The 15,000-nt window shown below is 48.4% G+C and overlaps 1 long non-coding RNA gene across 1 annotated transcript in view; it reads left to right on the forward strand.

Moving 5' to 3' along the window:
- LOC143283140 (uncharacterized) overlaps positions 1–2,956 on the forward strand; it is a 146,080-nt gene extending 143,124 nt beyond the window's left edge. Inside the window, exon 3 of the long non-coding RNA XR_013055355.1 lies at positions 2,768–2,956. This is a non-coding gene — a long non-coding RNA (uncharacterized LOC143283140). The remainder of the gene's footprint in view (positions 1–2,767) is intronic.
- Positions 2,957–15,000: the final 12,044 nt, after the last annotated feature.

Here is a 15,000-nt window from a genome sequence, read left to right on the forward strand (position 1 = left end):
TAACAACTCTGCTGACGAAAAAACAAAAACTGGATTTTTGGCGTACCTCAGGGGTCTGTGCTGAACCCTGTACTTTTCATAATGTACACAGTTCCTCCAACACATCTCATTCTTACACCGTCTGTCTCTCACGTGTGTAAGTGAAAGTTCTCGTGTCCTTCATATTTATGACCTACGTGTTGTTGTAAAGCGCTTTGAGAGGTTTGATAGTGCTATATAAGTGTATTAAGAAGACGATGATAATGATGACGATACTTATCATTATCATTCTTAAACTATCTGTCTCTTTCTCTCGTCTCTCCTTCTACCCCCTCTCTGCCTCTCTCTTTTGTTCTGTCTCTCTCCCTCCCTCCCTCTCTCTCTCTCTGTGTTCTTCATCATGTATACATTTTCCTGTATGAAGACTTTCCCCCTTCATTTCTGTGTACGCTGTATGTAAAGGATGTGGATTAGCAAGGACAGATTGGAAGAACAGACCATGCCTAAAATCCTAATCCTTGAATAGAAAATGTAGTTCTGTCTCTGTGCCACCCCCCCCCCCCCTCCCCGCCGCCCCCCCCCCCCACCCCCTTCCACTCACAGACCACCACCAAGAGGTATCAGGAGTAGCTAGCATGGCGCAGGGAAGGAAAAAGAAACAACAGCACTCCCCTCCCCCCAACCCCCAGTCCCTCATCCCCCCACCCAAACAACAACAACAACAAAACAACAAAAATACAATAAAAAAAACACCCCAAAACAAAAAAACGACGACGACAATTTCACACAAAATTGGAGACCCGCTCTCTCCATGCAGTACAGTCACGGTCTAGCCATTCGCTTGCCGCGTTGATTAAAAAGACTGGCCTGCCCTGATCCCCCAGTGGGGGTGTTGTCACGGCTGCTGTGGCCGTGGCGGCTGTCGGTCCTGTGGGTCCCCCGTGGCGCTGACAGGCTGCACGTGCCAATCTGTCGCCTGTCGGCTTCTCCCCAAGGGCTCCGTGTCGTACATTCGTCACAGCGAAGTTTGAGCGAAATATGCGTGTGTGTGTGTGTGGGGGGGGGGGTAAGGCATAAACGTGTGGCGCCTGTTAATAGTTGGGGTTTCTTGGGGGGTGGCAAAGCGTACAGAACGATCCATACAAGCTTGCGACATGGTTTTTTTGAGTTTTTTTTAACGAAAAATGGAGGGGGGGGGGGGGGGGGGGGGGGAGAGCAGAGGCCGGACCTTCGTGTATAAACTCAACAACGCGCTGGTCTGGCCTTGGAGAGCTCGTCCTGAGTTTGTAAACACACACACACACACACACACACACAGATGGATGGATGGATGGATTATTTCTATAATGTCATTGCACCTCGTGAATGGGGTGCACGGTGTACAAGAACACAGTGTCTGCATTTGAATAATGATCTCAACGAGTTCGGTAGATCGTGATGTCATAACTGATCATAACTGAAATGCTTTGTATGAATAAATAAATCGAAAAGTCCTTCACAGTCCTTTCATTACAAGAAGTCATCGGTAAACTTAACCGAGAGAGAGAGAGAGAGAGAGAGAGATGGGATGGATGTTTCTATGCTCCCCCCGGGGGTTGCATGGAATAAACTTCTTGCTGCGCTATGCTGTGTGAGGGGAGTGTACAACTAAATGAATAATGTGTATCATGTATGCAGTACAAATGTTAACAGCCCGAACCAGACGTTTTTATTGACTTTTCCGAGGGCGGACGAGAGAGTGGAGTGGGCGGGTGTGGTTGTTGTGTGTGGGTGTGGGTGTGTTGGGGAGCGGGGTCGGAGGGGGGGGGTGGGGGTGGGGGGTTCAGAGCAAAGTGGATGGAGAGTGTGCGCGCGTGTTTGTTTACAGTATAGTGTGCAGTGTCATTTAATGTCTGTCCACATTGAGTTAAATATTAGACATGCAGTATAGTGTGTGTGTGTGTGTGTGTGTGTGTGTGTGTGTGTGTGTGTGTGTGTGTGTGTGACTGTGATACAGAGAGAGAGAGAACTTGTATCTGCAAATACATTTGTGAATCAATATAATTATCTTTGTGATAATGTGTGTTAGGCAGGGGGGGGGGGGGGGCACATAATTATACATGTGGGTGTATGCACGCCCAAAATTAATGCTCGTGCGCATGGATATGTAATTGTTGTACCTGTCTGGAATGTGACCAGTTATTCTTATTTTTGTGCTTTTTCTCCTTTAAACATTTACGTATATATTTGATTATTTACTCATTGTATTTTTGTTGTTGTTGTTGTGTGTGTGGGTGTGTTGGGGTGGGTGGGTGTGGGTGTGTTGGGGAGCGGGGTCGGGGGGTGGGGTGGGGGTGGGGGGTTCAGAGTAAAGTGGATGGAGAGTGTGCGCGCGTGTTTGTTTACAGTATAGTGTGCAGTGTCATTTAATGTCTGTCCACATTGAGTTAAATATTAGACATGCAGTATAGTGTGTGTGTGTGTGTGTGTGTGTGTGTGACTGTGATACAGAGAGAGAGAGGGAGAGGGAGAGAGAGAGAGAGAACTTGTATCTGCAAATACATTTGTGAATCAATATAATTATGTTTGTGATAATGTGTGTTAGGCAGGGGGGTGGGGGGGACACATAATTATACATGTGGGTGTATGCACGCCCAAATGCGTGTGCACATGTATATGTAATTATTGTACCTTTCTGGAATGTGACCAATTATTCTTATTTTTGTGCTTTTTCTCCTTTAAACATTTACGTATATATATTTGATTATTTACTCATTGTATTTTTTGTTTTTGTTTTGTCTGTTTTCAGGTAAGAAGAAGTTACTCTCCTGTGGGGCAGTGGTGGTGGTGGCGGTGAGGGTGGTGTGTGTGTGATACAGGGCCTTTGGTGGCCGTCTGCAGAGTGACTGGACGTTCAGGGAAGTACTGTACATTGTGTTTCTGGTGTGCGTGGGGATTGTCCGCCAACACTGTGCTACACTCTTCGTCTTATTACCTCTCCGTCTGTCTTGTCAGTGTAGTGTGGTGTACTGCTCTTCTCTCTCTCTCTCTCTCTCTTTCTCACTCGTGTGTGTGTGTGTGTGTGTGTGTGTGTGTGTGTGTGTGTGTGTGTGTGTGTGTGTGTGAGAGAGAGAGAGAGAGAGAGAGAGAGAGAGAGAGAGAGAGAGAGATTATGTGTGTGCATGTCGATAAAGACAGATTGCCTTCACGTCAAGGAGTGTCGTTGTCTGGTGGTGTGTTCACACGTCAGAGAAGGAGGGTTGATGACTACCCGTGTGGGAGTGCTTGTGACTGAAGACGGAAATACCCACCGCCCGGCACCACTCACTTCCTTCAAGGCCTCGTTCCAAGAGGAACGCCCAGTCAAACCGCACAAATCGGTCTCTCGCTCCCCCCCCCCGTCAGTCAGTCTGGGCTAAAAATAGCGTCTCATCTCTCATCTGAGGTTATTTCTGAACTGGCTTTCCTCCCTTCCAGGTAACTACCTTCGTTTGCTCTAATCGTTTTAACTGCGGTGAAATTACCGTTGTTGCTCGAATCATTTTTATTATTATTATTTAAAAAAAAAAAAAAAAAATTTTTACGGAGTGAAATTATCGTTGCTGCTGAAGTTCTTTTTAGCTGAGTGAAATTACCGTTGCTGCTTAAGTTCTTGTTAGCTGAGTGAAATCACCCGTTGTGGCCCAAATTGTGTGTTTCTTGCGTGGGACTCGAAGGCCAGTATCGACTCCAGCCTTACGGCGGAGTGTAAAAATAGTAAGCGCGTTCCGCCTGGTTCTGACGTATCGAACGGCGATCAAAATGCTGCAGTGAAAGCTATGCCATGCGCAGCATTAAAAAAAAAAAAAAATGAGAGAGAGAGAAAAAAAACACAAACACACACACACACACACACACACACACACACACAAGAAAGAAAAAGAGAAGAAACTTGGTGCAAAGGATATAAAACGTTTGTATGATAAGAAGGGTGGTTCTTCACAGAAGTTGTCGTCCTCCAAACATGAAACTTGTCAAGTCATGATGCTGGTAGCGAAGTTCTCGTTCCCTCATGAACACTAGTTATGTTGGATACATACCATGCATATAAATGAATTATTAAATAAATAAATGGTTATTTTATAAATGAATTTAACACCACACACACACACACACACACACACATATATATATATAGATACATATATATGCCCTCTACTGCTACTTAAACTAAAGAGCGCAAACATATCCACTCACTTTATTTTTCACTATTTCCGAACGACGTACTGATTTTTTTTAAATAATTTTTTTTTTTTATATCTCGGAAGCTTTTTGCAACTCTTTTCCCTGCAAGTACGAGTTCGAAGTTGAGCGGGAGAAGGTAAAAATCCCATATTATACAGATTCCTCAATGTCCGCAGCGATCTCATGCATGTGCCTACACAGGTAAGGGTTTTTGCCGTTTTATCGGGGGTTCGTGACCTTGAGTTTCAAAACCTCTGTTTAGAACTGATGTGGATAATTAAACAAAAAACAAAGCACCGAAATTACCAGCACATTTATTCCGGTCCATGTCGCAGTAGAAATCATCTTGTCCTCTTTGTCGTTGTTTCCTTTTCACTCTCAGCAGTTCACTCTTACACAAAAGCAAATATGGTCAGATCGTTAAAATCGCAGAAAAAGTTACAAGTGATACTAGTTTTCTGTTTTCCTCTTTTAGATTCTTCTTAGACATGAGTCATTACCATATTTTTTTTTTTCTCTCTCTCTAAACCAATTCAGTGTAGCCTGTTGGAAGCCGAACAACTTGGCGAAAACGAGTCACGATTTTAGCAAAACGATACCAAAACAAAACAAAAAGAACAAAAACAAACAAACAACAAAAAAATTACCAGTCTTGTTAGGCGTAAAAGGAAAGATACTGTTGTGCGTCAGACTGACTGACTTTCAAGTAATCAGCGGCGTCTGACGAGGATGCACTGTGACGTGCTTCCCTTGTTGGGAGGGAAAAACAGAAGGGGAAAAAAGAAGAAGAAGAAGAAGAAGAAGAAGAAAAAAACCCAACACAAACAGAATAGAAAAAAAACCCAAAGCCATCCCAGACATTGACACTTTTAACTCTTTCCATTCGAACGGCGAAAGAGACGACGTTAACAGCGTTTCACCCCAGTTACCATCATCAAAATATTGCAAGCGGAAGGCTCTTATACTGAAGAGGTGAATGTTGACAAAGAAGACCACAATTCTGACGACGGAAGCTAAAGGTTGGGTCATTCAGACACCCACTGGACATCCGAGGGGTCTGTGTAGAGGAGAAGAGAGGACTGGCCGTACTGAGTGAGTTAACGGAGCTCCTTGAAGCCAGAAGCTGGGTGAAATGTCAGCAGTAACAGACTGGAAGACGACGTACGTCCGGGACACTAGGTCAGGACAGACGTGGGGTGTGTGGAGGGAGGTGTGTGGGGGGGGAGAGGAAAGGAAGGGTGGCCGTGGTGTCTGGTGCACCTGGTGGGGACACACTAGACAGATCCTGGATCGGGATGGACGACTTCCGGTTTGCGCACGTGAGCGGCTGGGTAGTTTGCTGTTTGTCTGAGAGAGAGAGAGAGAGAGAGGGGGGGGGAGGGGAAGTCAAGGGTGCTGCCTGGGCCTTTCTTTGTTTGTCTGTCTCTCTGTCTGTCTGTGCGTGTCTCTCTCTGTGTCTGTCTGGGAGAGAGAGAGGGGCGGAGGGAGGGGGGGGGGACGTCAAGGGTGCTGCCTGGGCCTTTCTCTGTCTGTCTGGGAGGGAGAGAGAGAGTGGAAAACGTCAAGGGTGCTGCCTGGGCCTTTCTCTCTCTGTCTGTCTGTCTGGGAGGGAGAGAGAGAGTGGAAAACGTCAAGGGTGCTGCCTGGGCCTTTCTCTGTCTGTCTGTCTGGGAGAGAGAGAGAGAGTGGAAAACGTCAAAGGTGCTGCTTGGGCCTTTCTCTGTCTGTCTGTCTGTCTAGGAGAGAGAGAAAGAGAGAGAGAGAGAGAGAGAGAGAGGAGGGGGGGAACGTCAAGGGTGCTGCCTGGGCCTTTGTCTGTCTGTCTGGGAGAGAGAGAGGGGGGGAGGGGGGGGGGACGTCAAGGGTGCTGCTTGGGCCTTTCTCTGTCTGTCTGTCTGGGAGAGAGAGAGAGAGGGGGGAGGGGGGGGGGGACGTCAAGGGTGCTGTTTGGGCCATTCTCTGTCTGTCTGTCTGGGAGAGAGAGAGAGAGGGGAGGGGGGGGGGACGTCAAGGGTGCTGTTTGGGCCTTTCTCTGTCTGTCTGTCTGTCTGGGAGAGAGAGAAAGAGAGGAGGGGGGGGACGTCAAGGGTGCTGTTTGGGCCTTTCTCTGTCTGTCTGTCTGTCTGTCTGGGAGAGAGAGAGAGGGGGGAGGGGGGGGACGTCAAGGGTGCTGTTTGGGCCTTTCTCTGTCTGTCTGTCTGTCTGGGAGAGAGAGAAAGAGAGGAGGGGGGGGGGACGTCAAGGGTGCTGTTTGGGCCTTTCTCTGTCTGTCTGTCTGTCTGGGAGAGAGAGAAAGAGAGGAGGGGGGGGGGACGTCAAGGGTGCTGTTTGGGCCTTTCTCTGTCTGTCTGTCTGTCTGTCTGGGAGAGAGAGAGAGGGGGGAGGGGGGGACGTCAAGGGTGCTGTTTGGGCCTTTCTCTGTCTGTCTGTCTGGGAGAGAGAGAGAGAGGGGAGGGGGGGGGGGGACGTCAAGGGTGCTGTTTGGGCCTTTCTCTGTCTGTCTGTCTGGGAGAGAGAGAGAGGGGAGGGGGGGGGGGACGTCAAGGGTGCTGTTTGGGCCATTCTCTGTCTGTCTGTCTGGGAGAGAGAGAGAGGGGAGGGGGGGGGGGACGTCAAGGGTGCTGTTTGGGCCATTCTCTGTCTGTCTGTCTGGGAGAGAGAGAGAGGGGAGGGGGGGGACGTCAAGGGTGCTGTTTGGGCCATTCTCTGTCTGTCTGTCTGGGAGAGAGAGAGAGGGGAGGGGGGGGGGGACGTCAAGGGTGCTGTTTGGGCCATTCTCTGTCTGTCTGTCTGTCTCGGAGAGAGAGAGAGGGGGGAGGGGGGGGACGTCAAGGGTGCTGTTTGGGCCTTTGTCTGTCTGTCTGTCTGTCTGGGAGAGAGAGAGAGAGGGGGAGGGGGGACGTCAAGGGTGCTGTTTGGGCCTTTGTCTGTCTGTCTGTCTGTCTGGGAGAGAGAGAGAGAGGGGGAGGGGGGACGTCAAGGGTGCTGTTTGGGCCTTTGTCTGTCTGTCTGTCTGTCTGGGAGAGAGAGAGAGAGGGGGGGGGGGGACGTCAAGGGTGCTGTTTGGGCCTTTCTCTGTCTGTCTGTCTGTCTGGGAGAGAGAGGGGGAGGGGGGGGGGGGGAACGTCAAGGGTGCTGTTTGGGCCTTTGTCTGTCTGTCTGTCTAGGAGAGAGAGAGAGAGGGAGAGAGAGGGGGGGGGGAACGTCAAGGGTGCTGTTTGGGCCTTTGTTTGTTTGTCTGTCTCTCTGTCTGTCTGTGCGTGTCTCTCTCTGTGTCTCTCCCTCACTTTGTCTCTGTCTCTCTCTCTCTCTCTCTCTGTGGTAGGCACAAAGAGCAAGCCCCTACTCTGTCTCTTGCTGGATCCATGTATGCGTGGGTGGTTACCTGTCTCTCGGGCGTGTGTGTGTGTGTGTGTGTGTGTGTGTGTGTGTGTGTGTGTGTGTGTGTGTGTGTGTGTGAGCCCCTTCTCTGTCTGGTTGGATCCAAGCATGCGTGGATGTTTTTCTGTTTGTATCTCTCAGTGTCTTTCTCTGACTCATTTCATAGACAGCTGTCTGTCTCTGTCTCTCTCTCTCTACCTCTCCCCCCCCCTCTCTCTCTCTGCCCCTTTCTCTCTGTCCCTCTCTCTCTGTCTCTCTCTCTCCCTCTCTCTGTGTGTCCCTCTCTCTCCCTCTCTCTCTCTCCCTTGATCTCTTGTGTGCGTGGTTATCTGTTTGTCTCTCTTTCTCATTGTCTTTTTTTTTTTCTTCTAAATTTCTCTGTTCATTTCTGTATGTGTGTCCGTCTCTGTCTCTCTGTCTGTGTCTCAGGTTGTTCATCCTCCTCTTGACGGGCGCAATAGCCGAGTGCTTAAAGCGTTGGACTGTCAATCTGAGGGTCCCGGGTTCGAAACACGGTGACGGCGCCTGGTGGGTGAAGGGTGGAGATTTTTACGATCTCCCAGGTCAACAAATGTGCAGACCTGCTAGTGCCTGAACCCCCTTCGTGTGTATATGCAAGCAGAAGATCAAATACGCACGTTAAAGATCCTGTAACCCATGTCAGCGTTCGGTGGGTTATGGAAACAAGAAAATACCCAGCATGCACACCCCCGAAAACGGAGTATGGCTGCCTACATGGCGGGGTAAAAACGGTCATACACGTAAAAGCCCACTCGTGTGCATACGAGTGAACGCAGAAGAAGAAGAAGAAGTTCATCCTCCTCCTCTGTCTCTCTGTCTCACGCAACTCCCCGTCCGTCACCACCACCCACCTCTCCCCCTATTTTCCACCCTCTCCCTCTCTTTACCAGAAGAGATTATTACAAATACTGTAACAGATCTGGTCAGAAATGCGAAAAAAAACCAACCGTACAAACAGCAACAAAATCCACTATAGTTTACAGTATTTCGTCCTTCGCCTCTAGCGAGCTTACCCGAGTAGACGATCAGCTGCCTGACTTGAAACCAAAGCCAAAACAAGAGAGGCAAGGCCTTCAAGACTCACTTGTGATAAATTAAGTCCCCTAGCATTAATTACAGAGTAATTTCCCTTTTTTTACTATCTGCACCAAAACGTTTGCAAAAATAAATAAAAATTCCATGCTTAGCAAAAGAAGTTCCTGTTTGAACAGAAAATAATAATAATGACTTCTCTTGTTGTTGTGTCAGAATAAGAGGTCAAAGTGCCAAGTTTAGAGAATACAAAAAATATAAATATAACAGTAAATGCAATTTGCATATAATTAGGCTTCATTTTTTATTTTTTTGTGCCCATCTCAGAGGTGCAATATTGTTTTAAACAAGATGACTGGAAAGAACTGAATTTTTCCTATTTTTATGCCTAATTTGGTGTCAACTGACAAAGTATTTGCAGAGAAAATGTCAATGTTAAAGTTTACCACGGACACACAGACACACGGAGACACACACACACACACACACACACACAGACAACCGAACACCGGGTTAAAACATAGACTCACTTTGTTTACACAAGTGAGTAAAAAAAACCCCAATAATTATGTATCTCGGGATGAGAACTAAAAGCCCCCGGATAAAATGTCACCAAGAAGGACGTTTTTAAAAGTTTCGGACGTGACAGAAGTCTGTTGTGTGCGGGAGAGGCTGGCTGCCGGGGCTGTTTCGCTGGGAAATATCAACGGGTGCTGTTGTTTTCTATACGTCTGGCACAGGAGGGGGGGGGGGGGGGGGGAAGAAATCCCCCCCCCTCACCCCCGCCCCAAACCCTCCGATATTTAGTACCACGTCTTCAAGAGTGATTCTCTAGCTCTCCCCTTGCCGGTCCGGGTTTTAGGACGACACCAACACACGATCACCCTCGCGCATAAACACGCACACACGTTCCTAAACACAACATTAACAAAAACATTAACAACAACAACAACAACAACACACACACACGCGCGCGCGCACGCACAGAGACACAAGCACGCACACACTCACACACACTTCCCCCGAGTGGGAAGGGAGGGGGGCTGGGGGTGGTGGGGGTGAAAGCTTGGATTAAAAACTGTTCAAACTGTGGGAGAAGGTGGCGCAGGCGCAGGGGATGAGGGAAAGGTGGTTTTTTTACTTCCTGCATCGTGCGTGAAGAAGCAACGGGCAAGCAAGGTGGACGTGTCCATACAACGCTTCTGAATGAAGGCCGCTGTGTGGGAAGGGAGACGGCCCGTTATCCCCCAGCACCTATCAAGTCGGCCCGTTATCCCCCAGCACCTTTCAAGGCCCGTTATCCCCCAGCACCTTTCAAGTCTGCCCGTTATCCCCCAGCACCTTTCAAGGCCCGTTATCCCCCAGCACCTTTCAAGTCGACCCGTTATCCCCCAGCACCTTTCAAGGCCCGTTATCCTCCAGCACCTTTCAAGGCCCGTTATCCCCCAGCACCTTTCAAGGCCCGTTATCCCCCAGCTCCTTTCAAGGCCCGTTATCCCCCAGCACCTTTCAAGGCCCGTTATCCCCCAGCACCTTTCAAGGCCCGTTATCCCCCAGCACCTTTCAAGTCGGCCCGTTATCCCCCAGCACCTTTCAAGGCCCGTTATCCCCCAGCACCTTTCAAGGCCCGTTATCCGCCAGCACCTTTCAAGGCCCGTTATCCCCCAGCACCTTTCAAGGCCCGTTATCCCCCAGCACCTTTCAAGGCCCGTTATCCCCCAGCACCTTTCAAGTCAACCCGTTATCCCCCAGCACCTTTCAAGTCAACCCGTTACCCCCCAGCACCTTTCAAGGCCCGTTATCCGCCAGCACCTTTCAAGGCCCGTTATCCCCCAGGCCTTTCAAGTCGGCCCGTTATCCCCCAGGCCTTTCAAGTCCCCAGCGCCTTTCAAGCAGGAAGTTGGCAGAATGGTTAAGACGCTCAGATGCCAATGCAGACAGTCCGTGAGGGTGTAGGTTCGAATCCCGCTTTCACCCTTCCTCTCATGTTTGACGAGAAAATCAAACTGAGCGTCTAGTCTTTTGGATGAGACGAAAAACCCGAGGGTCCCGTGTGCAGCACTCACTTGGCGCACTGAAAAAGAACCCATGGCAATGAGAGTGTTGCCCTCTGGCAAAAAAAAAATATGTAAAAAGGAAAGAAATCCACTCTGATAGGTACACAAATATACAAGCATGCACTCAGGGCCTGACAAACCCCGTTGGGTTGTTGCTGCTGGTGAGGCACCTACATGCCTGGCAGATGTGGTGTAGCGTATATGGATTTGTCCGAACGCAGTGACGCCTCCTTGAGAAACCGACACTGGAACTGACACATTTTGAAGCAGCTCATGAAGTAACCTTTCCCCGCCACACATGGTCACCACCTGAACCTCCTTCGTTTGTCGGGGCGTGGAGGTGTGTGTGTGTGTGTGGATGGGGGGAGGCATAGACATACATCAGAAATGCCAGCTAATCAGGTCCCTGCTCCCCCCCCCCCGCCCCCCCCCCCTTCTTATCGTGACAGTGACGATGATAAGCTCCGAGCGTCTGTCACTATGGGAACAGTTGCCACAACAGATTATAATTATTGATGGTGGTGGTAGGTAGGTCGGTGATTAATACTGAATGTAGGGTTATATTTATATATGAATATAATTATGTTCTCTCGTTGGAGTTTGTGTAGTTTTGTGCGGTGGTGGTGGTGGTGGTGGTGGTGGCGGTGTGTGTGTGTGTGTGTGTGTGTTGTGTGTGTGTGTGTGTGTGTGTGTGTGTGTGTGTGTTGCCATATCCGTGTATGTGTTTGTGTCTGTGTGGCCATATCCGTGTGTGTGTGTGTGTGTGTGTCTGTGCACACACACACACACATTACAGCACACCTAGAGAGAGAGAGAGAGAGAGAGAGAGAGAGAGAGAGAAGAGCAGATTACAGCATATGGGATTGGCATCATAGCTCTGAGAGAGACAAGAGAAGCAGACAGACAGACAGACTGACAGACAGAGAGAGAGGGGAGTTAAACAGATTACAGTATACGGGATTGGCATCAAAGCTGTGAGAGATACAAGAGAAGCAGACAGACAGGTAGGCAGGCAGGCAGGCAGGCAGAAAGAAACCGACAGACAGATAGACAGACAGACAGAGGGGAGTTAAACAGATTACAGCATACGGGATTGACATCACACTAGCGGTCCCGGTGTAGAGCGCAGGGAGGGGAAGGGGTGGGGAGGGCAGGGGAGAGGAGGGTGGGAGGTTAAACAGCAGGGAGGATGGTGATGATGGATCCCCAGATGGTGCACTGTGTGGCACGCGTCCTTTTCTGAAACTTGACTTCTCCTTGCTTGGCTCCTGCACTTGCTAGCTCTTCCCCCCCCCCCACCCCCACACCCCCCGCCTTCCCTCCGCCATCTCCTCTCCTCTCCACCACCCCCCACCCCCACTCCACTCCAACCCAGACTGTATTCTGCCAGCCCCTGTAGCTTGGGAGTAGGGAAGCCATGTGTCTACCAGCCACCACAGGTATCGTTCGTGACTGAGGATGTACGGAAAACCTCCTTTGTGTATTATCCGATTTTATCATTATTTCTATCAACCTTTTTTCATGCACACTGTTGTTTTGTTTTTGGCTTTAACTTCTCCAGTGTCTTCAGATTATGTGTTGGAATCGTGTCAGTGGTTTTTTTTTTTTTTTCCCCTTAATATTTTGTGCTTTGAGAAATCGTCATGGAATGATCGTCAGATTCTGTGTTTAAAAATTCACGAATTCCCGGGTCTGTGCTAAGATCGTCAGGGTTGCTTCACATCATTATTTTGTGGTGAAATTGTGTGAGGGGTGTTTATTTACATGTACTATGAAATTCTTTGAGTGTGCTTTTCATTTTGTCATGATAAAAAGGCTGAATATGAGTGGGGTTTTTTTTGTTTTTTTTCCTCCAAATTCTGTGCTAAATCACCAAAGAATGCTTTTCAAAATCTCTGCTCCAAAATTGTTTGAAAGCTTTTCATTTTGTGTGCTGGATTCGGTTTAAAAAAAAAATTATTAAATTTTTTTTTTAATATATAAATATTTTCTGCATTCTGTGCTAAATCGTCAGAAAGGTTTTTCACATCTGTGTTAAATCGTCAGAGAGGGGTTTTTGTTGTTTGTGTTTATTTTCCTATTTCCCAAGGGACTCTTTTCTCATCAAAAGAGTTCGGGGAACTTTACAAAACGAAAACGCTTCACACAAATCACTCGTAAGTCTTCAGAAAGTGCTGTGAAACTGGTCAGCTGAGAGGTGGGGGGGACCAACATTTCTTTCTGCTTTCCCTGCCCCCAGGACCGCGGCGGAGAATAAAGCGTGAATGGTGAATACGAGTTTGGTGCAAGGTGGGGGTGGGGTGTGAGGTTTGAGTCCTGTGGAATTCGCCGTGGTGTTAAAGATTTATCCGTCTGTCTCTGTCTCTGTCTGTCGAAAGGACTATAGAGCCGTCACGTCTCTTGTCAATTCTCCTACCAGGGAGAAGCGACCAACCGCTTGACTCCGAATCTTCTGTCGTATTTCCTCATCTATTTACCTTCCTCCATCTTCTTCTCTTTTTTTTTTAATACTCTGTCTGTCTCTCTGTCTCAGTCTCTCCCTGTCTGTCTGTCTGTCTGTCTGTCTCTCTCTCCATATATTGCACCAACATACACTCATGACTTCAGATGAGTTTATTGATGTCATCTGCAAATTCTGATACTGTCGGAAATCTCGTGTCTTTATTTGTGTAAAGCGTTTAAAGTAAGATTAATCGCGCTGACATGATATTTGTTTGATTTTTTTTTTAATAAAGATGTTTGTACACACACCCACAGGCCTTTGCTGAATAAACCATTCTCTCTCTCTCTCTCTCTCTCTTGTTTACTGCAGTTTGTGGCCAGCTGGGAAGCGTTCTTCCGCAGTTGACATAACAAGAGGCTCAGTGAGTGAGTCAGCAGAGCTGTTGTTGAACAGTCGTGCCCATTGGTGCAGTGCAAACCTCTCCCCATTAGACCCCCTCCCCCCCCTTGCCCCCGACCCCCCCAAAGGTCTGTGGCCTAGTCAAAGGTCTGCATCACTTGCTGATATTATCGGTGTGGAACGGATGGGGAGATAGGTGGGAGGGCACAGCCATGCGTGTAATATATAGGGGGGGTTTACAGTGTGTAAAGTGTGGCGTTTTGAGTGCCGTGCAAGGGGGGTTTACAGTGTATAAAGTGTGGCGTTTTGAGTGCCGTGCAAGGGGGGTTTACAGTGTATAAAGTGTGGCGTTTTGAGTGCCGTGCAAGGGGGGTTTACAGTGTGTAAAGTGTGGCGTTTTGAGTGCCGTGCAAGGGGGGTTTACAGTGTGTAAAGTGTGGCGTTTTGAGTGCCGTGTAAGGGGGGTTTACAGTGTGTAAAGTGTGGCGTTTTGAGTGCCGTGTAAGGGGGGTTTACAGTGTGTAAAGTGTGGTGTTTTGAGTGCCGTGCAAGGGGGGTTTACAGTGTATAAAGTGTGGTGTTTTGAGTGCCGTGCAAGGGGGGTTTACAGTGTGTAAAGTGTGGCGTTTTGAGTGCCGTGCAAGGGGGGTTTACAGCGTATAAAGTGTGGCGTTTTGAGTGCCGTGTAAGGGGGGGTTTACAGTGTGTAAAGTGTGGCGTTTTGAGTGCCGTGTAAGGGGGGGTTTACAGTGTGTAAAGTGTGGCGTTTTGAGTGCCGTGCAAGGGGGGTTTACAGTGTGTAAAGTGTGGCGTTTTGAGTGCCGTGCAAGGGGGGGTTTACAGTGTGTAAAGTGTGGCGTTTTGAGTGCCGTGTAATGGGAGGTTTACAGTGTGTAAAGTGTACAGCCGTGTGGCATTTTTTTTTAGTTTTGCCGCTGCTGATGTATAAGCGTGGGAGTTGGAGTGTGTGTGTGTGTGTGTGTGTGTGTGTGAGTGTGTGTGTGAAGGGGTCGATATTGCGACAAAGTGGGAGGGATGGAAACAGGTGTTACTTATCGGTTTCGGCACAGGGGGGAATCTTCGCTGTATTTACATCTCTCTCTCTCTCTCTCTCTCTCTCTCTCTCTCTCTCTCTTTCTCTCTGACAACATTCATATGCGTATATGTTTGTGTGTCTCTTAGAACAACGGCAGATGTGAAAGCCGGTGCTAATATATTCACCGTTGGAAAATAAAGATTCATTCATTCATTCATTCATTCTCTCACTCTGTCTCACTGTATACATGTACATTGTGCAGTTGGGCAGATGATGTGGTGTGGTGCATACACAGCTGTGTTTGAAAACATGTGAACTACCAGGGGCACATAAGTAAGGTGGAGCAACGTATGTTTTCTGTTCACTGAAACACAGAGCAGAATACATCACAGCCTGGTTGCGTCTGATTGATCTGTTCATGTCTTTACAAGCCCCTTGTTAACGTGCGT

The sequence above is a fragment of the Babylonia areolata genome, chromosome 6 (genome assembly GCF_041734735.1).
Source record: "Babylonia areolata isolate BAREFJ2019XMU chromosome 6, ASM4173473v1, whole genome shotgun sequence".
Taxonomy (NCBI): Eukaryota; Metazoa; Mollusca; class Gastropoda; order Neogastropoda; family Buccinidae; genus Babylonia; species Babylonia areolata.